Below are 27,653 nucleotides of genomic sequence, written 5' to 3' on the forward strand. Positions count from 1 at the left end.
AAAGACAGTTAGTTCATCCATATAGATAACTATGCACTTATTTATTAGCCCCTTGAATGCTTCATCCATTTCTCTTTGAAATTTAGCTCCTAGGTTGATTATTTTAAATGACATACTCCTATATGAAAATGTTCCCCATTTTGTTGTGAATGCAGTATTTAATCTGTCTTCCTCATCTACCATCACTTGGTTATATCCTGAATATCCATCTAGAAATGACATCATCTTAGACCCATTCATAATTTGCAATACTTAATCAAGTGAAGGAAAAAGGTAGTTATCTTTATGGGATGCTTGGTTCAAATTGTGAGAGTCTATTCAAACACAAAACTCTCTTTTCTTTTTCCTTACTGGTACCAAGTTAGCAACCCATGTCGAATGTCAGAATGGAAAGATAATCTTGGCATCAAGTAGCATCAAGACCTCTTTCATTATTAGTGGTTTGATAATGGGGTTCACTAGTCTCTGTCTTTGATGAAAAGGTTGGGCATTAGGTTTCAACAAAATATCATGAGTGATGATGTTAGGATCATAGGTCTTGAGTTCTTCATAACTCCATGCAATGACATCTCTATAATATTTGAGTAATTGAAGCATACTTTCTCATTCTTGGGGAATACATACCTTTCTAATCCTTACTAACTTAGTGTCATCCTCTATGCCTACATTATAAGAGTCACATTTTTCAGTTCCTTTTTATTCGATGGTCCTTTTACTAGACGTTGATTCATCTTGATCAAAGATGTGTTCCAACTCTCCCATCCCCTTAGGAATAGTATTAGTTTTCAAATTTATGATCCCATCTTAATCTTCTAGTTCATCATCTTCAAGCTTATCATCAAGTGTATCATCAATTTCTTGTCCTTCGAATAGACCATTGCACATAATGAACTCAAGAATATGTTGATCATCTTGGAAGACCTAGAAGTTGGTAATGTTATCTAGAATAGACGGGGTAGCCACTAGTTCAACTGAAAACCTTTTGAGTTTTTTTTCTTTCAATGGGTTGTAATGCACTGGCTAAAATTGCAAGGGCATCAGCTACCATATTTCTCCTTCTTGGAATGGACCTTCTATTTAGGGCTTCAAAATCTTCCACCAAGTCCCAAAATATTTTTTGGTAAGAAATTAGTATTCTATCATTGCAAGAGTATATTGATTTAACATGTCTAATCAGCAACTACAAGTCTCCTTTGAGTATTAGATCTTTGGAATCCTTCTCTAATGCAAAGAGAAGCTCACGGATCAAGGCTTCATATTCTGCAACATTGCTAGTATACCTAAATTGTAAATGATATGCAACATTAAAAGACCTACCTTTAGGACCTAGTGCATTCTTTCACATGTTGGACTTGGTGAATTACTATTATTTACCTTTGATATGGGGATCGTTCATTTCTTTTGTTCATCTTGAGTTTCCCTAATCAACTTTGTGATTTTATCAATTTTTGGTTAAAGTAGAAAAACTACTAACATCCAACCTTGACCTTTCACAAAGCGCCTTCTCCTTAAAACTTTAATCATCCCTAGGGGAGGGGAAGAGAAAGCTCCACCATCTGAAGAGGTGTCACTATATGACACATTTAGATCTTCCTTTTCCTCTTTTGGATTACACATGACTTTAGATACACACGTAGGACTTGAATTTCCTTTTGATATTTCACTTGAGATCTGACCATTTTTTATGTGCATTCTCTGAGTTAATACTTGAGAAATTGCTTCTTGACAATGTGAGCACTCAAATTCTGAATGGCTTACTTTGTGCAACCTGCAAAATCGTAGAAGGATAAAAATGTTTGGGTCTTCTTCTTCACCTAAGCATTGCAAATTTGCAACCATGCTATCTATAAATTGAGTCACAATCTCTTCCTATGGGGTATGATTTAGTGATTCTTCATTCAAATTGTCTAATTTCTCATTTGATGTTATATCGAGAGCCATTACCTTGTAAGAGCCTAAGTCTAATTGAAAAATACTACTTCATTCAAAGCATTGTACTCTATGATTATTGTCATTAATTTTGGTTTAGCATCTATCTTGATTTGATTATTCAAACTTTTCCAAGGTAACTATAATTGAGTGAAATTAGTTGAGAACCATCCACTTAGGCATCAAGTCCATTCTCTACTTAATAATAAGTCATATGCTTCCAAAATTTCCACCGCATGTATGTCTATAATATCTTGAATTTGGGGGTCTATGGTTAATTTTATACAAACATCTTTCAATACCCCAATAACCTTTACTTCAGTTTTATCCAATTGAATCATTATTTGATTTGTAGGTTGTGGAGTGACTCCTAGCTTTGAGCTATCAAAAGTGGCATGACATTACAAGAAGCTCCCAAATCTATGAGACGATTGTGAAGGTTCCTTCCAAAAATTCTAAGACTGACCTGTTGGAAATAATCAAGACTAGCTAGGTTACTGAGAGGGGAGGGGTGAATCAGTAGCCTCAAAAACTTTAAACTAATTCAACACTTAATCATCATAATCCATTCACCATTAATTCATCTAATCTACTGCATACATGAGAAACTGAAAGATAAACATTCATGACACATGAACATAATATTTAGTGATCCACAAACCTTCCAAATAGAAAGTAAAACTGGGGTGGGGATGATACCCATAAATTTTCACTACTACAGTATAAAGTTGGCCTATTAAGGCTTACATTAACCACTTTTGGTGATTTTCCCTATTAAGAGCAATTTGGACTGCTAGATCCACCTTGTTAGATGTTTTACAAACATACAATGAAGTATGCACTCTGTTAAGAGATTTATAGAAAGATTGTTAAGTCTACCTTGTTAAAGGATTTAGAAACTAATTCACCTATTAGGATGAAACAGTATATTTGACTTACAACTAATTTTTGATTAGATCCTTGAAGTACAGATCACCTCTTGTGATAGATATAACTCTACTGCTCCTTATAGACCTTGCTAAATACTCTTCTTTTCTACTGATTTGCATTCACTCTTCTCAAAAACATTACATATCCATACATGGAAAATGATACAATACATTAAATATATACCATTCTAATTCTCATATTTGCAAGGTTGGCCAAAACACAATTTAACTCAAATATTACTGAGTCAGCCCAAATGTGGAAACTCAGGTTCTATAAGTTGACTTGGTGAACTTTTGATACTTGGTGTCCACTTCATTACTCGGCATTGTCATGCATTCAATAGAAGTAGAAGCTCGGTCCATACTAATTACTCAATGTAGCTTCAAACTCGGTGAACATTGGAGACTCAGTAGATATAGTGTAGCTTGGTGGAAACTGATTTCTATGTTTACCTTGTTTAAACTCAGTAAACACTGCACATCCATCACTCGATAGACACTGGCTTCACATCATAGTAACTGATGACTCGGTAAATACTACGAAGCTCAATGACCACTATCTACCTAGTGATAATTGCTAGATTGCACACTATTTGCTTTCACTCAATAGCTTCTAGAATGCTCGGTGTGAATTGTGAAACTTGGTTATCACTGGATTGCTCGGTATGAATTGGAGACTGAATGATGAGCTTGGTAACCATACAGAGTTGAATAAGTGTTATCACTAATGATAAACATAACTTAATGCCAACAATCTCCACCTTTGGCATTAGTGGCAAAAACACGTATAAGCCAAGGCTTATGTACACTAACATACTAATTTTTTATTTTTTAAAATTTATCTTTGTAATGCTGATGTATATACATTTGCACATATCTCACCCATACATAAGACATAATATATACATAGTCTCTCTCCCTTTTATTCTGTACATATATCAATCTATTTTCTCCCCTTTTGTCTCTCCACAAAATATCTCTTACTCCCCCTTTTTGACAATAATGCCAAAGAGTTATACAATATATTCATACAATGACACCAAAATGTGAGAGAAACTCAAAATGTACCTTGAGAATAAGAGCTAATGTCTTATCCAAATTTTCTTGCAAAATTTTATAGGTATGAAGAGCTACTTAAACCTCTACTGAAAGTTCAATCATATGGTCTACAATAGAAAAATTGTTATCCTAGACCAATGACTTTGAATATGCAATATATTTCTACATTGTGTCCATGATTGGAAGGATCATGTTTCAGATGTCTATTAATGTGGATCTGATCCTTACTTCCTCTCTTAGTAGTTCAACCTACATATCTAATAGAAATCTCACCTCAATGTGATGTGCTAAGCTTGAGTTGGGGTCAAGTTGTAACCTTTGAGCACTGGCCTTCATATCTTCATCAATCTTGTTCAATTTCTCTTTTACCTCCTTAGTGAACCTGGTAACGTCACATAGCTTAGCAAAAAGTGATGTTACATTTGTAAAAGAATTTTCAATATTAGCCAAAATGGAGGATAATTCTACCTAATTTATGGCAATGTGTTGAGCAATGTGCTCAAGCACTTTATTATCAAAAAATTTCTCTGTCTTTTCAATTAAATTTTCTTGTCTGGTAGAATCCTCATTAAACTTATGCACTACCTCCTCTAACTACAAAAAAATGTGTTGAGATGAATCCACATCAACACCTATGGCCTCTATTAGTATATTCTTTGCACTTTCAATTATTCTGAATTCCCTATCCCTTTCATCTCTTAACTGCTTTTGCCTTGCCTTCTATTCCAAAAGCTGGCTAACCAATCTCATTTCTTCAACTATAGCAGTATCAAGATTCAACTTAGGAATTACAATCTCTTTGTCCAAGTCTATATCTTCATCAATTTCCTTTCTAGTAAGTAGAATTTTTAGGGGTGTCCTTGGTTCTACTTCTAACATTATTGCCTTGGACTTAGGAATAGAGACAATCGTAGAGATAGTTGGACTAGCTATAAAAACTTGAATAGGACCAATTGAAGAGGTGCTAAAAGAATCCAAAATTGAAGTAATAACAGGTGGAGTGCTGACTAAAGTACTTGCAACAAAAGAACTTATTGGACCAAAAATTGGTGCAAGTAAAGTTGTAGTAGATAAAACTATAAAATGAGATTTTGAACTTACTGCACATGCTGCTGATGAAGTTCCTGACTCGAGAGCTGAAGAAGAGGGTTGTAGCTCAGTGAATGAAGTGGTAGACACTTCCATTATTGATACCTAGAGCTGAGAGGTTGAAAATAGTGATTGAATAGATGATGTGTTTGTTGTAGTTGCAATCACATTTGCTGAAATTGTCTCCAATCCAGATGATGTACCAGTCTTTGGTGGAGAGTGAGGAAGGGAGGCTATAACTTGTGCAACTATTCTCACTAGATCATTCTCTTCATCTCCTTCCTTTTCTTCCTCATTAGCTTCTTCCTCTTTCTCTTATTCATCATTCTTCAATGCCTAATAATCCTCAGTATCAAAAGTGACACATGGTGTATTATCTTCTTCATCATTGTCATTGTCATCATCATCATCTTTGATCTCTATTGGATCTTCACTTGGTTTGTGTAAATGATAAATATTTTTCCACATATTTGTAGCATCTCTAACTACATGCTCAATAGCTTTGATCAAAATCAAATATGTATGAAATCTGATCATCATTTTACCTTCATTGTCTTGCTGCTATTGCTTTCGAATGCCATGGTTGCTTGGTAAATGAGAGAAAATTCTTCAAAAAAATCTTTGCTACAAATTCACTCGAGATTGCTTGGATGCACTAAAAATCACTCTACTCTAGGTATACTAAAGTTGCGGTGAAAAATGAAGTTGAATTCTGCCCTTTTTGATGAAAATTTTCCATTAATGCTTGGTGCCATAATAACATAGTGTGTGACAGACTGTCATCCACTCACTATGCTCGGTAGAAGCTTGTAACTCAGTGATTGAACAAAAAATTTATTACTCTTGACCTAGCTTAGTAGAGTCTATGACCAACCTTGCTTGGTATGACCTCATTTCTTGTGATCCCTCTATATCTAAAATACTGATTTGGATCTTCTCCTTCCTATTCATTGGAACTGCTCGAGATATGAATTTATGAATACAATTTTAGTTCTTCCTTTAAGAATCTAATTGGAAATGGTGGGTCACCCACTTCTTGAGTGACATGGCCATCATTTGAATTGACTTGCTTGGTAGATTTGGGAATCCACTGCTGTCTCATTTGCTTCCTAATGTTATCAGGTTTAGCTTTCTTTTCATCTTCAACTCTACCTATATTCATGCAATTCTTAGCTATATGACCAAGTTTAGTGCATGTATAACATCTTATTGTAGTATCCTTCTTTCCTAAGTGATGCCTTGCATAGTTTATGCCAATGTGTCCATATTCTCCACAGTAATGACATCTACACCAAGTATTGTAGTCCCAACCAAATATTGCTTTTACAAGTTGTTGAGTTGGATAGAAAGGTTTAGATCTACATTTAGATGCCTTGTGACCTTGTTTCTTACATTTGTGATATTTACCTTCAAACTTTGGTTTCTCCTTGCATTCATTAGATTTATGACCATGTTGACTACAATTGTAGCATTTTCCATTGAATTTTTCCTTTTCATTGCTCCAAAATTTGTTTGATGTATGACCTATCTTACCATAGTGATTGCAAGTAGATATTTGATTCCTTTGAGCACCTTGTTTGGAGGATTCACCTTCTTCTTTGTATCCAAGTCCTACTTTACCCTTTTTCTTACAAAGATTCAACTCACTTTGCTAATTCAATTGATCCATGTCTACTTGGGATTTAATTATTCTTTCATAAAGTTGCTTTCATAATTCAAATCAGCTTTCAATCTTTCATTGATTTGTCTTTCAGTGATTAAATAATTCCTTAACCTTTCATTTTCAGATCTCAAACTCATGATTTCCTCATTTGCATTGGAGAGCTGATTGATAAGACTTTCTTGGTAAAAGGATTGATTTTGATTTGCATTGTTTCTTTCCTCCAAGTATTTACTAGCCTTATTCTTTTGTTCCTAGATTTCACACATTCTTATTGACTGAATTTCTTGTTCTCTTTTTAATTTTCTTACCTCTTCTTATAGGGAGCCATTCTTTTCTAGGATTTCTTTGATTGCTTCATTTGCTTCATTTGAACTGCTTGAAGGGAAAAAGTCTTCAATCTTTTCTTCAACATACTAGTGGTCATTCATCTGTTTTGCAAGTTCCTTCTTTTTAGGGATTGGGAAAGATGCTCTTTTTCTTCCTTGAGTTGAGCTATGGCCATCTCCATATCTAGCTTCTCATTTTCAATAGCTTTATTAAGTCTAAATATCTCCATTATCCTTTAATCTTTGCTCAAGCCATCAAACTTTATCCTAAGAACCACAAAGCTCTAATACCAATTGTTGGAAATAATCAAGACTAGCTAGGTTACTGAGAGGGGAGGGGTGAATCAGTAACCTCAAAAACTATAAACTAATTCAGCACTTAATCAACATAATCCATTCACCATTAATTCATCTAATCTATTGCATACATGAGAAACTGAAAGACAAACATTCATGACACATGAACACAATATTTGGTGACCCAGAAACCTTCCAAATAGAAAGTAAAACTAGGGTAGGGATGATACCCACAAAACTTTACCACTATAGTATAAAGTTGGTTTGTTAAGGCTTACATTGACCACTTCTAGTGATCTGCCTTGTTAAGAGCAATTTGGACTGCTAGATCCACCTTGTTAGAGGTTTTACAAACATACAATGAAGTATGCACTCTGTTAAGAGATTTAAAGAAAGACTATTAAGTCTACCCTATTAAAGGATTTAGAAATTGATTCACCTATTAGGATGAAATAGTAGATTTGACTTACAACTGATTGCTGATTAGATCCTTGAAGTATATATCACCTCTTGTGATAGATATAACTTTATTGCTCCTTATAGACCTTGTTGAATACTTTGCTCTGCTGCTAATTCGCATTCAGTCTTCTCAAAAACATCACATATCCATACATGTAAAATGATACAATAAATTACATATATACCATTCCAATTCTCATATTTGCAAGGTTAGCGAAAACACAAATTAATACAAATATTACTGAGTCGGCCCAAATGTGGAAACTTGGGTTCTGTAAGCTGACTTGGTGAACTTATGATACTTGGCATCCACTGCATTACTTTGCATCGTCATGCATTCGACAGAAGTAGAAGCTCGGTCTATACTAATCACTCAATGTAGCTTTGAACTTAGTGAACATTAGAAACTCAGTAGATATAGTGTAGCTCGGTGGAAACTAATTTCTATGTTTACCATGGTTGAACTCGATAAACACTGCACATCCATCACTCGATAGACACTGGCTTCACATCACAGTAATTGATGACTCAGTAAACACTGTGAAGCTTGGTGACCACTATCTACTCGATGATAACTACTAGATGCACAATTTCTGCTTTCACTCGATAGCTTCTAGAGATCGAATGATGAGCTCGGTAACCATAAAGAGTTTAATTAGTGTTTTCACTAATGACAAACATAATTTAATGCCATCATGACCAAGAAAGGGGGCACTTTGGCCTTGTCTTTACACATGATGGGCATAGCCTTAGAGGTGTTAACTTGTTGTGATACTCTCTTTGAATATCTTGGGGCATGCGTTGTCTTGGCATGATCAAGAGTTTTTAGTAGTGCTTCCCTTTGATTAAGGAAGATTTATAGCATATCAAACATAAAAATATTTGCCTTTTCCCTTTTTAAATCTTCAACTACACAATAGTTTTCAGTTGACCAAGTTAGATTCTTCAATATTGTAGGTATATTTCCTTGGTTCTGATTTTGTTGTCGAATATAGGGTGCTCTAGTTGGCACTACATCGTTATTCGCTCTTGGGTCTCAAGGCATTGGTTGTAATGTGGGAGGAGTCCCATTAGTCATGAGTTCCCTTCAATTTCATAAGTTGTAAGTACTTCAGTTGTCATCTTGAAAAGTGAACATTTCTGCTAGTCCAGGGTTTGATTCTTGATTGAATGGAAAGATGAATTCCTCATTGACTTGTTCTGACACTTTAGTATTCTGTAGAGAATCATAAGATTCCAACAAAATAGCATTGAATTGCATAGGGAGCTCATTATTAGCACACTGTAAATTATGGTTTACTTATTTATTTCTATTGAAATACAGGCCACCATCATTGGGTACACTTTGACTAGTGCCAAGTTGATTGATGTCCACAAACTTAGCATTGTTATTGTTATCCTGTGGGGGTACTTCCATTTTTTTGATGGGTATTCCATTGTCTATTATGTCTTTGGAAACATTTATTGCAATCTGGAGGGTTGAAATTATTCCCTATATTATTATTTCTACTAAAATTCTTGACATAATTTTGGCCATAGTTGTTGTTGTAAGGGCCTACATTCATTCTCTGGAAGTTATTATTTTGCCCTTGTGAAAATCTTAGATGGGTTAACGCATTAGTTATTTGAGACATGGACTTATTCATTTGATCTAACTTGGTTGTGACATTATTTTGTGCCTCAGCAAATGGTGTTGCCTTTTTCTCAAAGAAGGCAAATTTCTAGGGTTCATATCATGGGTAGGTGATAGTCAGGGTTGGTATAGGTGGTGCCTATTGTAGTGGGATTTGAGTTAATGGAATGAATTTACTAGGCATCACTTACGCTATGATAGGATATGTTGGTATTATTGTACTTGCCTAATTTGGAAGCACAATCCCTCCTCTATTTGGGTCAGCTTGCTTAGTGAAAGTGATGACTTCTTCCAAGATTTTGTCCAATGTATCAATAACTATAGCAAGAAATCTCCTTAGGAAGATAGTAGTGAGTTAATCCATAGAATTTAGATAAATCTGAATTGTAGCCCCAACTAGTATAGTGTAAGATTTTTCCAACTTGTGACATGCCATGTGAAAGCATTGATTAAAACATGAAATAGTCTATGTTGGATCCCTCTTGATAGATATGAACTAGTGATGTATCACGACCAAATTGATGAATGTTTTGAATTGATCTAAGAATAATTTTTCAAAAGCTACCCAGTTCTGGATAGATCCTATTGGCATGTTCACCTACCAATTAAATGAAACCTCTCCTAGTGTAAATGGGAATAGAGGAACAACCACATTCTCTTGTAGAATCTACTTTTGATTACATATATCTTTGAAAACCATGATGTGATCTTTAGTTCTTTATCTTTCTCCATAGATGAATCTTGCACAAAATTTGTCAGGGCTCTTGGGAAGGCCACTGAGTGGACCTTGCAAATTAATTAGTGAATCGATAGAAGGTGATTAGAGGATTAGCTAGAATGATATGTGGAGATAAGTTTAGAGGTGGAACTGAAGAAGATGATGAAATTTGGAATGGAAGTGGAAGAATTATTGGTATCCCCTTATCACTGTGAAGCTTGCAAAAATAATTGAGTTCTAGGAACTTGTGTCCACCAATGAAGACCTTAAAGCTCGCTAAAATGGAGATGGTGGATCAAGATCTTCCAGTTTGTATTAACTTTGTCTAGAAAAGTGCACCTCTTCAAAAAGTGCACATGCACACCCATACACCACCTAACAGTGACAAACTTGGAAATTTTCTTAAAGTCCAAAAATTACAAAATTTTCAAATAGAAACTTTGGGTTTTTGGGCAAAATGGTTATGGGCCCTCCTTCTAGTGCCACTTCTATTGAGCTATCATTTTGTACGATGTTGGATGGTAGAGATCCTTTCAAATTTCTCTCTTGAAAATTTGATCAATGACCAACTCCAAGGTTATGGATGGTTGTTTTTCAACCTACTAGGTAACTTAATTGAAAATAAATGTGTATGTTCATGAGGAGGCCTTTATCGGTTCCAACCAATCTACACACCTATTGTTGAAATGTAACAACAAAGGGATATATTTTTGTATTTTGTGTTTTATGATGAATGTAATTTTATCAATGCAACTATATGAATTCCTGTTTCAACCAATGTCTGAAAAGAAAATAGCAAAGATAGACTAACAAGAGGTTTTAAAAAATTATTGAAAAGGGAATTCCTAATGGACATAAACCAAAGTAACAAAACATTTGTGAATTAAATTATGGAAAGGATCTATAAGGAAACTAATAAAATTAGGAGTAGCACTTCCTCAACTCCATTGATGCAATTGTCAATAAGAACTTTGATAATAATCGAGAGATATTTCACATTTCATCAAATTGTGAGGCCACAGAAAGTGCACTCACACAAGACAAAATGTTATGGAAGAACAAAGATGATCCTTTTTCCAATTCGTCACAACAGCATAATTTTTTGACATAAGGCATATATTAGAACTAAAAGTTTGCACAATCATAAGAACACAACAAAACCATTGGCTCCATTATTATTCATGAACATGCATTCACAAAAATAACACACACCGACAAGAATAACTACACTCAGAATGAGATCACCAATAGCATATATTATTGATCAAAATAATTGCCTAAAGTACATATTACATCCATGTATTTAAAAGAAAAAAATTCCCTACCTTTGTGTTAGGAGTGAGATCTCTTTAAATGCAAACTCATGCTAAAAAAATAATAAAATAAAGCTAATTATATACAAACTGACTCTCTAAATGGTACTAAGTAGATCTCCACCCTTGTTTATATCAATTATTGGGTGCATGAGCCCTTTACATGAGTTAAAAGAATAAAAGAATGAGAAGATAAGAAGATAAAATTTGTGAGATTATCTTGAAGTCTCTGGGAGCTCTAAAAATAGAAGCTTGACCTTCTCTAGGAATCTATAGGAGTTGAACTATCATCAAAATGTGTTTTCAATACACAAAATGCTCTAAACTAGCAACTAGTAGTTAACGATTGGTGCACTTCTTCTCCAAATTGTCAGCACACCTCTAAGAAAAGCACACCTAAATCCCCTAGAAAATGATTTTTTTCTCTCTAATCTTCTTGACATTGCCCAATTAGAGACTTGGAAATGACCTAGACCTAGAGGAGGTTCTTGACTGATTGAAGTGTCTAACTAGGTGCCCTGAAGAAAATTTTGAAACTTGGCAGTCCCCATTTTGAGTCACAAAATGGGGTGTGTCTTATGGGACCACAACACCAATTTAAGGAGGTATCTAGTATGTTTTATGGGGTTTCTAGATTGGAAATTTGCAAAGACTAGTGGTAGACAAACTTATAAGGAGTTGTGTGAAGTTTTTAAGGTGAAGGATTGCTTGAAGAGTTGCCATGCATATTTGAGATGAAGAGAATGATGAAGTCCAATCAATGAACCAAAGTTGAGCTTAGAAAAAAAGATCTAAATTTGCAAATTGAGTTGTGGTTTATTAGATCAAAGTTTCATTGTTACTTTCTAACATTGTGGAAGTTGTAAAATCCTTTTGATAAGGTCAACCTACCAATCATCTATAAATCATTCTATCAAGGTGACATTGTAATGGAATTGTAATGTCCTCACTATTAGGGTTAGTTTGGGACAAGGAATTCCTACAAAATAAATTTTAGGACTTAAACAATAATAAATCTAGCTACACTATTCTACCCTCTATCTTGATCCCAATCTTAAGGACATCTCCAGATTGGGCTTCCTAGCTCATAACTACCCCGTTGTCTTCTCGAGAGCGCACCCTCTAAGATTCTTCTTGGATGGTTATCCTCTATCCAAGGCCAAATGCATAAGTTAACATTATTAGAATATTCTAGCACATTGATTATCATCGATGGCGGACAATGGAGATCTCAATATCTCGCATGCTCCATGCATTGGGTCTCATCAATATTCTAGCACATTGATTCTCAACCATGGAAGACAATGGAGATCTTAATATCTCACATGCTCCATGCTTTGAGTCTCATTAATTTCCATGGTTCCATTCCCATAGGCTAACACAATATTATCCATTTCTCATCTAGTCATTCATACATGGCTACTTGTCTCTTACACTAGCACGATAGCCAGTTATACAAGGATCTCACTTCCTGTACTGGTACTATGAAAGTTTTAATCAATTAAATGGTTGGATCCATTACATTTGTATCTTAAAATACCTTAATTATTTATTTATACCAAAATAAATATAATTCCATAATAATAAATTAGATATCCTTATTTAAATTAGAATATATTTTTTATCATATATATGTTCCATATTCATTTACATTCCTACCATTTATCTATTGATAATATAATAAACCTAAATAATATTATTTCATATACAATAATGTAAAGGAATGAGACTTAAATAATGCATATCATAGATTTTCCTTACCTAAGCTAGGACCTATTGTCAAGTCACTTAATGTTTATCTAATTCATGCATGTATTTGCTAACTCGTACTAATTGTTGGGTGCTACATAGAGGTAAACTATGCAATGCCTACCACATTGGATGTGGGCCCAACACCTATTTTCCAAGTCTACTTGTTTGATTTTCAGTCTATTTTCCACATGACTATTCCTATCCTCCCACGGTCTATTTTAGATTATGTGTGATCAATTTCCACTTGTTTGATTGCCTTTTTTATACAATGCTTGTACTTCCTATCCATTGCTCCACATTGGATTGCTATGGAAGATACTATTTTTATTCTTTTCCTTCCTAGTTCTTTGATGTCTTTCACTACACTTAGGCATAAACTTTAATATGCACTCCTAACCAATCAAAGGGTTGTGACCTGTGATAGGTCAAAGTTGGTGTAGGATTTGATATTATATAATGATAATAGTAATATAGATAATTTCATTAGTTAATAATATACTTATATATTATTATTTTATTCTTTATAATATTTATTTTTTGTTTTAGTGATCAGTAGTTAGCTATTTAATTTAAATAGTTAATATGTTCTAGTAGTGAAATACTCAAGTCCTTATTTAGGAATAACTAATTACTTAATTATTTGAATAGGAATATTTATGATTTTTTATTTAATGTCAGATCTCAATACTAGAGGGGATATTGTAGTCCTACCCTCTCAAAATTTCTTGTCCTCAAGAAATTATGATTTCATTTGATTTGTTAAACCCTTAGATCTTGTTGTACATCTTTTTTAATTTCCAAGATTGAATCTGACGATATAACCAAGAGAAATATGATAAATTAATAAGCATATTTTAGGAGTGACTCAACCTCATAAATAACGCAAGCTCGATGATTGAATGGCTTAGAATGATTGATATATCACATGATGTCGAGGTAATTAGTTTTTTCAAGTGGTTGCAAACATAATTTGATTGATATCTTTAAAATCAAAAGATGATATTCATATTTTCTAAATATTTTTAGGGTTTCTTCGATGATTGTCTCAAATACAAAGATGGATTTGTGTATTTAAGGTCAAATCAATTTTAGGAAGATGATGAATAATACTCAATAGCTTTGATAGTTATCACATTGATTTTTTTAGAATTCTTTAGAATAACTAAGAGGGGGGGTGAATCATTTATTCAATGTCCAATAATGTCCAATTCAAATTTTTAATAAAACAGGGGGAATCAGAAGTACTAGCCTTTTTACTTTCTTGTCAAGTCCTTAATGGCATATAATTGAAATTATCATGCATGTGATTAAACATTAAATAATCATGAAAAGTAAACATGCATCACCACATAACACAAAGGATTTTGGTGACCAAAAAACCCTCCTAGAATAGGAAGGTAAAATTGGGGTGGGGATGACACCCACAAAATAACTGCACAATTGATTTCAACCACTTCTGATGGTTTTCCCTGTTGAAGGCCTGCCCTGTTAAAGGCTTTACACACTGTAAAATATGACCCTGTTAAAGTATTTCTACACCCTGTTAGGAGTGTACCCTATTAGAGGACTTAAGAACATTCAACTTAGAATGCCACCCTATTAAAGGATTTACATAGAGTTGTTAAGCCCACCCAAGTCCATGAGATTTACAGTCACCTTCTCAAAAGAATCTTTTATCCCTCTCTAAGGATCTCCTATCCTTCTCCTAAGGATCTCTTATCCTTCTCCTGGGGATCTTCTATCCTTTTCCTAAGGCTTATCCACCTAGCTATTAAGCTAACCTAGCAATGTAGGATTTCAATGTCTAATACAATGGTAAGAAAGTATTAGAAATGTTTTGACCTGATAAATATTGCAACTCTAACCTTGCAAATTTTAGATCACTCTTCAGTTCTTTTCTTTGCTTGGCTTTTCTTCCTTACAGTGTTGACAACTTGTCCACCCTTCAAGATCCATTTCCTTGTTTTCTCTCCAAATTATTTCTTCCAAAAACTTCATGATAAATCCATCAGTATTTGCTTTGAATTGGTTTGCATGGTTTACATAAAATTCTATTACATCTACTCATCATCCTTATCATCCAACTAATTCACAAAATTCAATGTAACAAACTTATCATTACTGATATAATGAATCTTTTGTCTTAACAAATAATGCAGCAACTTGGCATCATTGGTTTACTGATGCTCAGCACCTGAAGTATTTTCCTGAGTTACTCGGCACTTGAACAATTACTTGGCACCTGAACAATTACTCGACACACATTGAAGTTGAACTTTCTCAGCTTCAACTAAGAATTTTCTCGGCTCTAACTAGCTTGCTTGACTCTCTCTAATGAACTTAGTTAGGCTTTACAAATGACTTAGTTAAACCTTACATCTTTGATGTGTCTCAGTGTGTCCATCCTCTTAGAGTATGTCATTAATACACTATTTCATCAATGGCTTAGATGATCCTTATATTTCATTACAACATCATAACTTCAACCTTTCTCTAGGTGCACTAGTTACATGTTATTGATTGCCTCCTCCTTGTCAATCAACCAATTGATAGTATTTGGATCACTTAAACAATTGTCATTCCTGCGAGTAGCAAGTTTCACATCAATAAAAAAAAAATGATTGAAAACATTCTTTACCAGTTCCATTATTCTTCATTCATGATCTTTTCAATCATTTCCAACAGATTTAAGCTCTATTTTCTTCTTACGCTACCTCCTCAAGAAGGATGTAAATTTTTTATGTCATAGGGTACTAGATGCTCATTTACAAGAAGGCTCCTTGAAGGTATTGGGATTGGATGTTTGTATCAATCTTGGATTCTTTCCTCAAGGATTTGAAACCATGTCATCACCCATCTTGGATTCTTTCCTCAAGGCATTGGAATCAGTGTCCTTATCTACCTATATTGAGTGGATCTACTCTGCCTCTCCCATCTTGACAATAAATCACTTGTACGAACTTAGATTCATCATTTGTTTAATCATATTTTTAGGCTTCTTTAACAATTGTATTCAATAGTTAATAATTATATTTACCCTATAGGATAGCAAGATCATGCTCTAACACCATTTTAATGTCCGCACTATTAGGGTTAGTTTAGGACAAGGAATACCTACAAAATAAATGTTAGGACTTAAAAAAGAATAAATCTAACTATGCTATTCTACCCTCTATCTTAACTCCAATCTTAAGGATGTCCCCAGATCAAGCTTCCTAGCTCATAGCTACCTCATTGTCTTCCTGGGAATGCACCCCTTAAGATTCTTCTTAGATAGGCATCCTCTATCCAAGGTCAATCATATATGCATATGTTAAAATCATCAGAATATCTTGGCACATTTATTCCTAGCCATGGAAAACAATGGAGATCCCAATATCTCACATGCTCCATGCTTCAAGTATCATCAATATGTTGACACATTGATTCTAGGCCATGGTGGACAATGGTGATCTTAATATCGTACATGCTCCATACTTTAAGTCTTATTAATTTCCATGGTTTCAATCCTATGGACTTACACAATATTATCTATTTCTCATCTAGTCATTCAAACAAGGCTACTCATCTCTTGCACTGGCATGATAGCCATTTATATGAGGATTTCACTTCATGTACTAGCAATATGAAACTTTTAATCAATTAAAAGGTTAGATCCATTACTTTAGTGTCTTAAAATATCTCAATTTAATTATTTATACCAAAATAATGTTGTTTAGTGTGGAGCCTGACCAATCCCCAAGTGGGAGATTGTTAGTTTGTGGTGACTGATTAAGAAAGTATTGTACATACTTCATAAATTCTTTGGGGTTTGGGCTGACATATGGCTGACATTTGGCCAACATGTTGTAACCCTAAAATGGCATAAAATACTTGTATAAAGGGTTTATGGTTAGGTATTTTTTATTATGTTAAGTTATGATGCAAAATTGGTTCTTGCAGCGGTATTGAGCTATAAGGGATAACGGATTGTAATCAGGTTGTAATCACTAGATTGTGATAAGATCAAACTTGTTGTTTGGTGGACGTAGCCCAAGGATTGGGTGAACCACGTTAAATATTGGTGTCTTGTGATCTTTTCTGTGTGATCTATTATTTTATGTTATTGGTTATATTTGCATGTATTTGTTATTTATGTATGTGGTTTAATCCTAACAAGTGGTATTAGACTCTAGTTGTCTTTTAGTTATCCTCTGTAGGAAAGTCTCATGGTGAAGTGGGAGTCTCGCGATTGAGTGGGAGCGATTACAGATGAGGGCAAGCTAAGAATTGATAGGTTTAATGGGCAGAACTTCCAATTATGGAAGATGCAAATGGAAGACTATCTTTATCATAAGGATCTATGGAAGCCGTTGGAAGGAAAAGCCAAGAATCAGGGATCTGTGTCAAATGATGAATGGGATCTTTTGGATAGAAAGGCACTTGGAAGCAGTTGGTTATGCCTGGCACCATCAGTGGCATTTAATATTACAAAAGTGAAGATGAGAGAAGAGTTGATGAAAACCCTAGTGACACTATATGAAAAGCCCTCTACTTCAAACAAGGTATTTCTCATGAAGTGTTTATTTAATTTGAAAATGGCAGAAGGTGGATCTATTGCAGATCATTTAAATGAGTTCAATACTATTACTAGTCAATTATCTTCTATGCGTATCACTTTTGATGAAGAAATTAGGGCTCTCTTGATTTTGTGTTCTTTGCCTGAAAGATGGAATGGCTTGGTAATGGCTGTGAGTAATTTTTTTCATGGATCTAGTACCCTAAAATATGATGATGTGATTGGTGTTGTTTTGAGTGAGGAAACTCATAGGAAAACCTTAGGTGGATCTACATTAGGAAGTGCTTTGAATGCACAAAGCAGGGGCAGAACTACTGAAAAATGAAGTAACTCTAGAAATCATGGTAAATCAAGAGGAAAGTCAAAGGGGAAGAGGTCTCAATCAAGAGGACCGAACGACTACTGGTACTGTGGGAAACCAGGTCATAAAAAGAAAGATTGTTGGAATTGAAATAAAAATGAAGAAGATAAATCAGATGGAGACAAGGAGGTAAATGTGGTAAGTAACAAATCCGAAGAGGATTCTTTGCTTCTGTCTTTAGAAAGTGTTGATGATTCATGGGTATAAGATTTTGGTGCTTCATTTCATGCTACACCTCATAACAGTTATTTCATTGATTATGTCCAAGGGGATTTTTGGCTTATTTATTTGGGGGATAATGAACCCTATCAAATTGTTGGAAAGGGCAAAATTAACATTAAGTTTTAGAATGGGAATCATTGGCTAGTACATGAGGTAAGACATGTTCCAAGGCTGAGTAGGAATTTAATTTTAGTAGGGCAACTCAGTGATGAGGGTTGTGTAGTTACTTTTAATGATAAAAATTGGAAGGTTTCAAAAGGTTCCCTTATAGTAGAAAAATGTGTGAAAGTAGGCACCTTATATCTTTGTACAGGTCATATTGTTCCTTCTACTTTGATTGTGTCAAAGAAAAATGAATGTTCAGGAGAAATTGCTACAGTTGAGCAAGGAGAACAAATAGCTGCTATAGATTATGATACAACATTGTGGCACAACAAACTTGGGCACATGAGTGAGAAAGGTATGAAAGTACTTCATTCAAAGAAAGTTTTACTAGGTTTGAAATGTGTTAATATGGATTTCTGTGAAAATTACGTGTATGGAAAATAAAAGAGAGTGAGTTTTGTAAAGACTGGGAAGGAAAACAAAAAGGAGAAATTAGAGCTTGTGCATACATATGTATGGGGACCAACTCAGGTATCTTCCCTTGGACGCACTCATTATTATGTTACATTTATTGATGATGCAACAAGAAAGGTATGGGTTTATTTCCTTAGACAGAAATATGATGTATTTCAAACTTTTAAGAAATGGAAATGCTTGATTGAAAATGAGACTGGTAAGAAATTAAAATGTCTTAGATCTGATAATGGTGGTGACTATTGTATTCATCAATTTGAAGATTATTGCTCCAGTAATGGTATTTGTAGATAGAAAATTGTTCCAAGGAATCCACAAGAAAATGGAGTGGTTGAATGCATGAATATGATTATAATGGAGCATGCAAGGAGCACGAGGTTGCATGTTGGGTTGCCCTTACACATGTGGGTAGACTATCAATACTATTGTATATTTGATTAATAGAGGTCCCTCTAGTCCTTTGGGTTGTGGTATTCTAGAGGAAGCATGGACTGGTAAGAAGGTGAGTTATTCTTTTCCCAAAAGCTTCGGTTGTGAAGCATTTGCTCACATAGATTTTGAAAACATAACCAAGTTGGAAGCTAAGTCAAAGAAATGTTTATTTGTTGGATATGTCATTAACGAAATTGGTTATAGGCTTTGGGATTTTGAAAATTAGAGAATTGTACGAAGCAGGGATGTCATAGTCAATGAGAATGTGTTGTACATAGATCTGTTGCAGCAACATGAGAGGAAAGAAGATGATTATGTAATTTTGGATGATACTCCAACAGCTAATGTTCTAGCCATTCCTCATGATGTGCAACAACCGCAACAACAAATACCACACACACCGGTGAATGTTAGATAATCAACAAGGCAAATTAGACCTCCACAAAGATTTTCTCCCTCTTTGTATTCTATTTTACTTATTGATGCTAGTTAACCTAAAAGTTATGAAGAAGCTATGCAAGTGGATACTAAGATTTAGTGGGATTCTACAATGAAAGACAAAATGGACTCTTTGCTAAAAAAATAAGAGATGGGATTTATGCCAGTTGCCTACAGGTAAAAAGGCTTTACAGAATAAATGGGTTTATAGGTTAAAAGAAGAGGAAGGAGGTAAGAAAATATTTAAAGCTAAATTAGTTGTAAAAGGATTTGCATAGAAAAAGGGAATTGATTTTGATGAGATATTTTCTCCTATTGTTAAAATGATTTCTATCCGTACTGTTTTAAGTCTTGTGGCTACTGAAAATTTACATTAGAGCAGCTAGATGTTAAAACAACCTTTCTTCATGAAGATTTGGATGAAGAGATATATATGGCTCAACCATAGGGATTTGTGGTCAAAGGTATGGAGAAATTAGTGTGCATGGATATCACAGATGTCATTAAGATTACTATGTTATTTTAAGAGGTTGGGAGATGATAGCTACATTATTTTATGTTTATATGTTGATGATATGCTTGTAGTTGGGTCTAGCATGGATCATATTAAGGGGCTAAAATGCCAATTAGTACATGCATTTTCTATGAAGGATTTAGGGGCTGCAAAACAAATCCTTGGTATGAAGATTTGTAGAGATAGGAAAAATAGAACATTGATGCTATCTTAGGCTGATTATGTTTAGAAGGTGTTGCAATGTTTCTCTATGGAGAATGCTAAAGCTGTCAACACACCTTTACTTGATCAATTGAAGTTGACTAAGGAGATGTTTCCTAAGGCACAGGAAGAGAAGGATAATATGTCCAAGGTACCCTATGCTTCAACTATAGGAAGCTTGATGTATGCTATGGTATGTACTAGGCCAGATATTGCACATGCAGTGGGAGTCATTTGTAGGTATATGAGTCATCCAAGCATTGAGCATTGGAATGAAGTCAAATGGATTCTTAGATCTTTGAGAGGCACATCCAATAAGTGTTTACTATTGTGGGCTCTACTACTGATTTACAGGGCTATGTTGACTTAGATGATACTAGGCGGAGTTCTATAGGTTATGTCTTTACTGTTGATAGGGCAGTTGTGAGCTGGGTTTCTAGGTTACAGAAGATTAATGCTTTATCCACTACAGAGGCAGAGTATGTTGTTGCTACAGAGGTAGCCAAGGATATGATATGGCTTTAGTTCTTCTTGGAAGAATTGGGACATCCTCAGAAGGATAATTATTTTTTTACAGATAGTCAGAGTGACATTCATCTTGCAAAGAATTTAGCTCTGCATTCAAAGACCAAACACACACAGTTGTGGTACCATTTCATTTGGTTAGTTTTGGAGGATGGACAATTAAAGCTAGAGAAGATACATACAAATGAAAATTGTTGGTAAACAGATTGTTCTTTCCAATGTAACTTTTACATGCCCGGACCTGTGAGAAACAATTTTACCAATAGTTGGATAATCTATCATGAGATTGATAGATTTCCTCTGAATTGAAAGGTACAGCTCCCTTATCAATGATATTCAATGAATTTGTTTGTTCCTAAACTAATCAAGGGGTGTGTTCTTAACCAGAGAATAGTAGAGGTATAATTGAGCTAACCTAAGACAAGATCTTACTCAAGCAAACATGAAGTTTCAAATCAATTAATTAGTTTTATGCATCCACACATCTCATGAATTCATAAAACTTTCGAGCAAACTGAACTATTAGAGTTTAAATCTATCTTTTAACTAATAAATTGATAACATAAATGATTCCTCTTCGAATGAACAATAACAATGCTTATCACATTCATTTGTTATATTATGAACAAGGGAAGTAAAACTCTGTCTCTTCCTCATTTTGTTTCCAAACCATATGAGGAAAATACTAACTAACTTCTACAAGAACAAAAAATAATTGATATCAAATACCTCTTAATTGTCTCTGCAACAAAAAGCAAACCATATGAGGAAAATACTAACTAACTTCTACAAGAACAAAAAATAATTGATATCAAATACCTCTTAATTGTCTCTGCAACAAAAAGTACTTCACGCAAAAAATTTTGCCGACTTTTACTTCATACATATAGAGTTTGAGAGATGCCCATTATAATAGGAATTTTAATTTGTTCATCTTCTGAGGATGACAAATGGCAAGATGTCAGTCTGTCGTATTACAAAACTTACAAAATTTGCAAGGTTTACGATAGAAAATGAAAGGGGGCATCAAGTGAATCACTTGGGCTTCTTTCCTTTTTCAGTTTTTTCTCTATATGCCTTAGCAGCAACTATAATTGGAATCATTTCTTCATGATTGGGCACATGTCTACCAAAAAGAAGTACTGTTCGTGATTGGAATAATTTGCACCAAAAAGAAGTATTTTTCTACAAAATTAAGGGCTTCTACGTCACCTTTAAGTCAATGTAAGAGGACCAGAATGTCCACAATCTCAGGCTTGAGATCAATGCCGAATAGGGTTTTAGGGACCTTAGTCTTAGCTCCCCTTGGCTTTTGGAACCACGAACTCATGATCTCTTTTTGCCATACCATCTTCTTTAGAGAGAATTCAAACATAGCTCCTCCAATTGTTAATTCAAAGAACTCTTCTCGTTCTAGAATCCACAAGCAGTTCACTACTGCTTGCCTATCAATTGAGATTAGCACTATTTAATCTGGTAGTGAGATTTGCTTTGTATCTAGATTGTAATGATTGATGCATTCAATAATCAACTCTGGAGCTTATACAGCTACTAGAAATCTAGCTACCTCTACTAATCCACTTCCTCAAAGTTTCTCTATTATGGGGTGAATTGGCTCCGTCCTTAGCCTCCCTTGGAAGTCTTGCATATCGAAGAAGCGAAGTGAAGTGTTCGTGATATTCTGCCATATATACTTGATTCCACCCAGTCCATCAAAACCAGCGAATCTTGTTGCCATTTAGTCTGATATAAAGGTAAATTGAAATCTAATAATTGCAAATAGTGCAACGAGTGAACCTTGTAACTTTGAAATTTTTTGGAAGCACTATTCAGCATAATAGTTCAAAAGAGAAAGGAATGATTTGAAAATTTGTTACACTATCTTCATATAAGAACCCTTGATCTATCCTTTGATTTTCATGATCCACGCCACACGAGAAAATTTAAGGATAAATCCATTAAATTAGTAAATGTGAGGGTTTTAACGAATTTTTCCCTATCTTTTCACTATTCTCATTGGCCCAACAGTAACTTTCTTTAATTACAGACTTGCTTCCCCATTTTTACCCTATTTCAGAGAAATAGAAATGGAGTACTCCTTGGGAAGAAATCCATCGGACTGGATTCTTTTTCAAATACCTTCACAAACTCAACCGATTTGCTTCAATTATCTTTCCCAAAACATCCCATGGTCAATTTACACAATTGCTATGCTTTGTAGGAGCGATTTTCTATTATATGTGAAAAATTGTTGTCAAGGGGAGAAAGCCCATTGAGGAGAAGGTGATTTCCACTTTTGCGCTTTTGCCCTCATTTTACCTTCTCTCCCCTAATCACTTTACTTTAAGCCTTTAGAAAATATAAAACTAGCTTTGCGAGTGAAAAATGAGACCCACTAACTCACTCTACCTTTCCACAAATGCTTTTTAAAAAACTGACTTCTTGGTTCGAAACTCACCAAGGAGAAGCTATTTCTGAATTTTTTGCCGATGTTTTTTTTATCATCTTAGTGAGTTTTGAATGATTCTCACAGTGAAAACATGGCAATACTTGAATGATATATCCATAACATAATTCACCTCTCTTTATTTAAGGTCACAAACTATATTTTTTATTCTCGACAGACTTTCACCTTCGGGGTGCAAAAACTCGCCAAGGAGAAGATGAAACTAGATTTTTTGCCATTTCAACTTTCTTCATTTTCAGAACAAAATGAGCTGCAAGTAGTTCATCTAAATTAACATAATTCAAGAATCTTCATCAAGAAAAGTCCTAAATTACCCAAAAGACTCACGATGATAAAGAAAACCCACCCAGCCATACAATGTGGGAGAACGGAAAAGATGAAAACCCGATGGAGATACTTATCACTTGAGCAAAAAAGAACTAACTCAACCAAACTAAATACAATACAAGTTAATTTCCACTTTGCAAAATTGGTACATGATGGAAAGTGGGGCAACAACTAGCTTTGACTAGGGACTCGGGCAGAGTATGCCCAAGCAAGGAACTTGGAATCTTTGGTTCGCAAAAGAAAATAAAAGGTGACAAAACAAAAAAAACTAAACTAAACAAGGAACAAGGAAAAGAAAATAGAAGGGAAAAGGCTAACTAAGACACACACAAGACACTAAGCTTAACTATAGTACAGTATAGGGGCTACCTATTTTCAATTTGCAATTTGATAGAGCTTGAGATCTTGACCATTATAAGTCAAGGGTAGTACTTCACCATCTTCATATGCCAACTTGAAAGAATAGTTTTTGAATGCTTTTTGAATTCTGAATGAACCTTTCCACAAAGCATCAAACTTCTTATGCATTCCATTTGAAGCCTTTCTTTTTTCCCAAAGTAGTACCATGTCTCCTACCATAAATTTTTGAGGTCTTGTTTTCTTATCAAAGAGCTCCTTCACTTGCATTTGGTGCTATGTATGTGATCTATAATTTCCCTCCTTTCTTCTTCAAATTTGCTCAAATATAGGATCCTCTTCTCTAGGCCATCCTTATAGACATCATCCTCAATAACTCTAGAGGTAGAGGCAAATTGGCTTGAGTTTTGTAAACCAATTCAAAAGGGGATATACCAATTGCCTTCTTGGGTGTCACTCTATCTACCAAGAGTGCCTCGTGAATCTTTTTGTGTCAGGTCTTCTGATTATCTGAGACTAGCTTCTTAACAGTATTAATTAAATTCTTATTGCTAGACTCTGTATGTCCATTCCCTTGAGGGAAATAATCAGATGAATGACCAACGGTTATCCCATACTCAAAACAAAAATCAATAATTTCAATTGAAGAAAATAGGACGCATTATCCATCACTAGTTTAATAGGAAGACCAAACCTAACCAAAATCTTTTCTTTTATGAATTCACACACCACCTTGGAAGTAGTCTTCTTTGTAGCCTTAGCTTCTAGCCATTTAGTGAAGTAATCAGTTTTAGTTATTATATACTGATGACTAGCACTGGATGTAGGGCTAATAGGACCAACAAAGTCAAGGCACCACTGTTGAAAAGGACCTTCGATGATAACAAGTCTCAAAGGTAGAGTAGTTAGTTGAGGACTTTTAGAGAACATCTTGCACTTTTCACACTTTACTACCCAAGCATATGCATCTTTAAACATCCCAAGCTAGTAATAGCACTACCTTAGTATTTTAAATGTTGTGACTAAAGAAGATAAATGTCCTCCACAAGCTCCATTGTGAAATATCTTCAACAACTTTTCTTGTTGTTGTTTATCTACACACCTAAGGAAAGTACCATCAATAGCTTTTTTGAAAAGCTTACCATCCTAGATCACATGCTTAGCTGCCTTTAGTTTAAGGTATCTTCTTTGCTTTGTATTTAGGCCCTCTAGACATTCACCATACGTTAAAAAGTAAGAGATATTTTCAAACCATGGATCATAGAGACCCATAGCTAACACCAATTACTTCTCACCTGATTCTTCTGACTTTCCAGTGATTTTGTTTTCTGCAATTGCCTTGCATAGAGCATTCCCTCTTACCAACTTGGTAGGTTTAATCTCTATATTGTATTCTTGTATTTTTGCTACCCATGCTCCTCTGTCATTGCAACCTACATCCTATTGCGTCAGTATGCTCTTTACTGCTACATCTGGGACAAAAACTATTGAATGTGAATGTAGGATATAGAACCAAAAATTTTTAAGAGCCTTGACCACTGAAAAAGCATGCTTTTCAATTTGTGAATATTTGAGTTCATGGTTCTTTAAAGGTATGGTCATAAAAACAATAGAAACCTGTACTCCTTCATCATTCTCCTGCATAAGAATAGCTGACAATGTATGTTCAGAAGTGTAACAATAAATGATAAAGTCTCGCTTATAATTTGGATGGCACAGTATCGGGGCATTAGCAATAGCAGTTTTTATATCATGAAAAGCTTGCTTTCCTGCCTCATTCCATTTGAAATTTGAATTCCTTTTCATCATTTCCACTATATGTTTAGTAGTTTTCGCAAAATTAGGCACAAATGTTCTGAGAAAATTAACCTGCCCAAAGAAAGACTTAACCCCTAATTTTTTTTAGGGTAGGCTCAGTCTCTGAATAGCTTCTACTCTTTTAGGGTCAATTCTAATGCCTTCTTGGGACACTATATGGCCAAGGAGCTTTCCTTTTGTCACATAGAAAACTGACTTCCTTGGGTTGAGAGATATTCCATGCTCTCGGCACCTTTGTAACACTTTCCTCAAATCTTCCATATGATCTTTTCTTTTTCTTGAGAACACAGTGAGGTCATCTAGGTATATGACTATGATTCGATCTTTCAAATCAGCGAATGTCTTACTCATACACCTTTGGAATGTAGCATCAGTGTTGATAAGTCCAAAAGGCATTCTACAATATGCAAATATACCCCAAGGGGTAGTGAACACCATCTTATGTTGGTCCTTCTCTTCTACTTCAACCTGATTATAACTCAAGAAGCCGTCAAACATAGACATCATTTCTAATCCTGCCACTATTTGCAATAGATAGTCCATATTAGGAAGCGCAAAGTTATCTTTCAGGGACACTTGATTTAGGTTGTAGAAATCAACACATATTCTTATTTCTCCATTCTCCTTTCTGACAGGTACTATATTGGCTATCCAAGTGGAATGATGAATGGGATAAATAATTCTTGCTTTTAACATCTTATCTACTTCTCAGAAGATGGCATCAGCGACTTTTGGATTATAATTCTTTTGTTTTTGCCAGAAAGGGACTACATCAGGGTTCAGTAGAATTTTGTGTTTTACCTTCCCATTTCTATAACTTTTCAAATCTTCATAGCTCCAAGCGAAAACATCCCTATATTCCATAAATAGATTCTTTGTGACCTCTTTCTCTTCGAGTGAACAACATTTCCCAATGTTAATCAGCTTAGGATTATGAATATCTCCAATGTTAACTCCTTCATATTCACCCGTTGTTGGCCCCTTTTCTGCTCGCTTCTACTTTATGTAAGCATCATGTCTATTAAACAATTTTTCTAAGACCATGAAATATGGGGGAATAATGTTTCCTTTCAAGTGAACTTCCACATTTTGGCTCTATTCTTTCTCTGCATCAAGGCTTTCATGATTACTTCCCTTAGATTCATGCTCAAAGCTAAACTTGTCATTCTCAAGAAACATCTGCAAACTTTTATCATCATTGAAAACTTGCCATGATTCTGTGTTATCTAGAACAACAAATCGATACACATTTTCAATCTGGTACTTCTTGCCTTGGAAATCTGGGTGAGAAAGTAATAGGGAGGCAAAGATAGCCAAGGAATCAGCTTTGGCATTCATCTCTCTTGGAACCACTTCAATAGAGAAGGCATCTAGACCTTAAATCTCATCCCAGAATCTATTCTTGTAATTTTTTAGCTTGTGATTTTTAACAGAATACTGCCCTTTAACCTACTTTACAATAAGCTTTGCATCACCTTGGGCTTTTAAAATCTTTATTCCTCTTTCTTTTGTTTTCATTATTCCAAGTAATATGAACTCATATTCTTTAGTGTTATTTGTATTCCCAAATTCTAATTTGAAAGCCATAGGTTTAGGTTCTCCTTCTAGGGATATCAATACTATACCAGCTCCAGATCCTAAAGAGGCACAACTTTCATCAAATTCAAGCATCCATATGCCTGGGACA

The sequence above is a fragment of the Cupressus sempervirens genome, chromosome 11 (genome assembly GCF_028749045.1).
Source record: "Cupressus sempervirens isolate cs-2001-9-10 chromosome 11, ASM2874904v1, whole genome shotgun sequence".
NCBI lineage: Eukaryota > Viridiplantae > Streptophyta > Pinopsida > Cupressales > Cupressaceae > Cupressus > Cupressus sempervirens.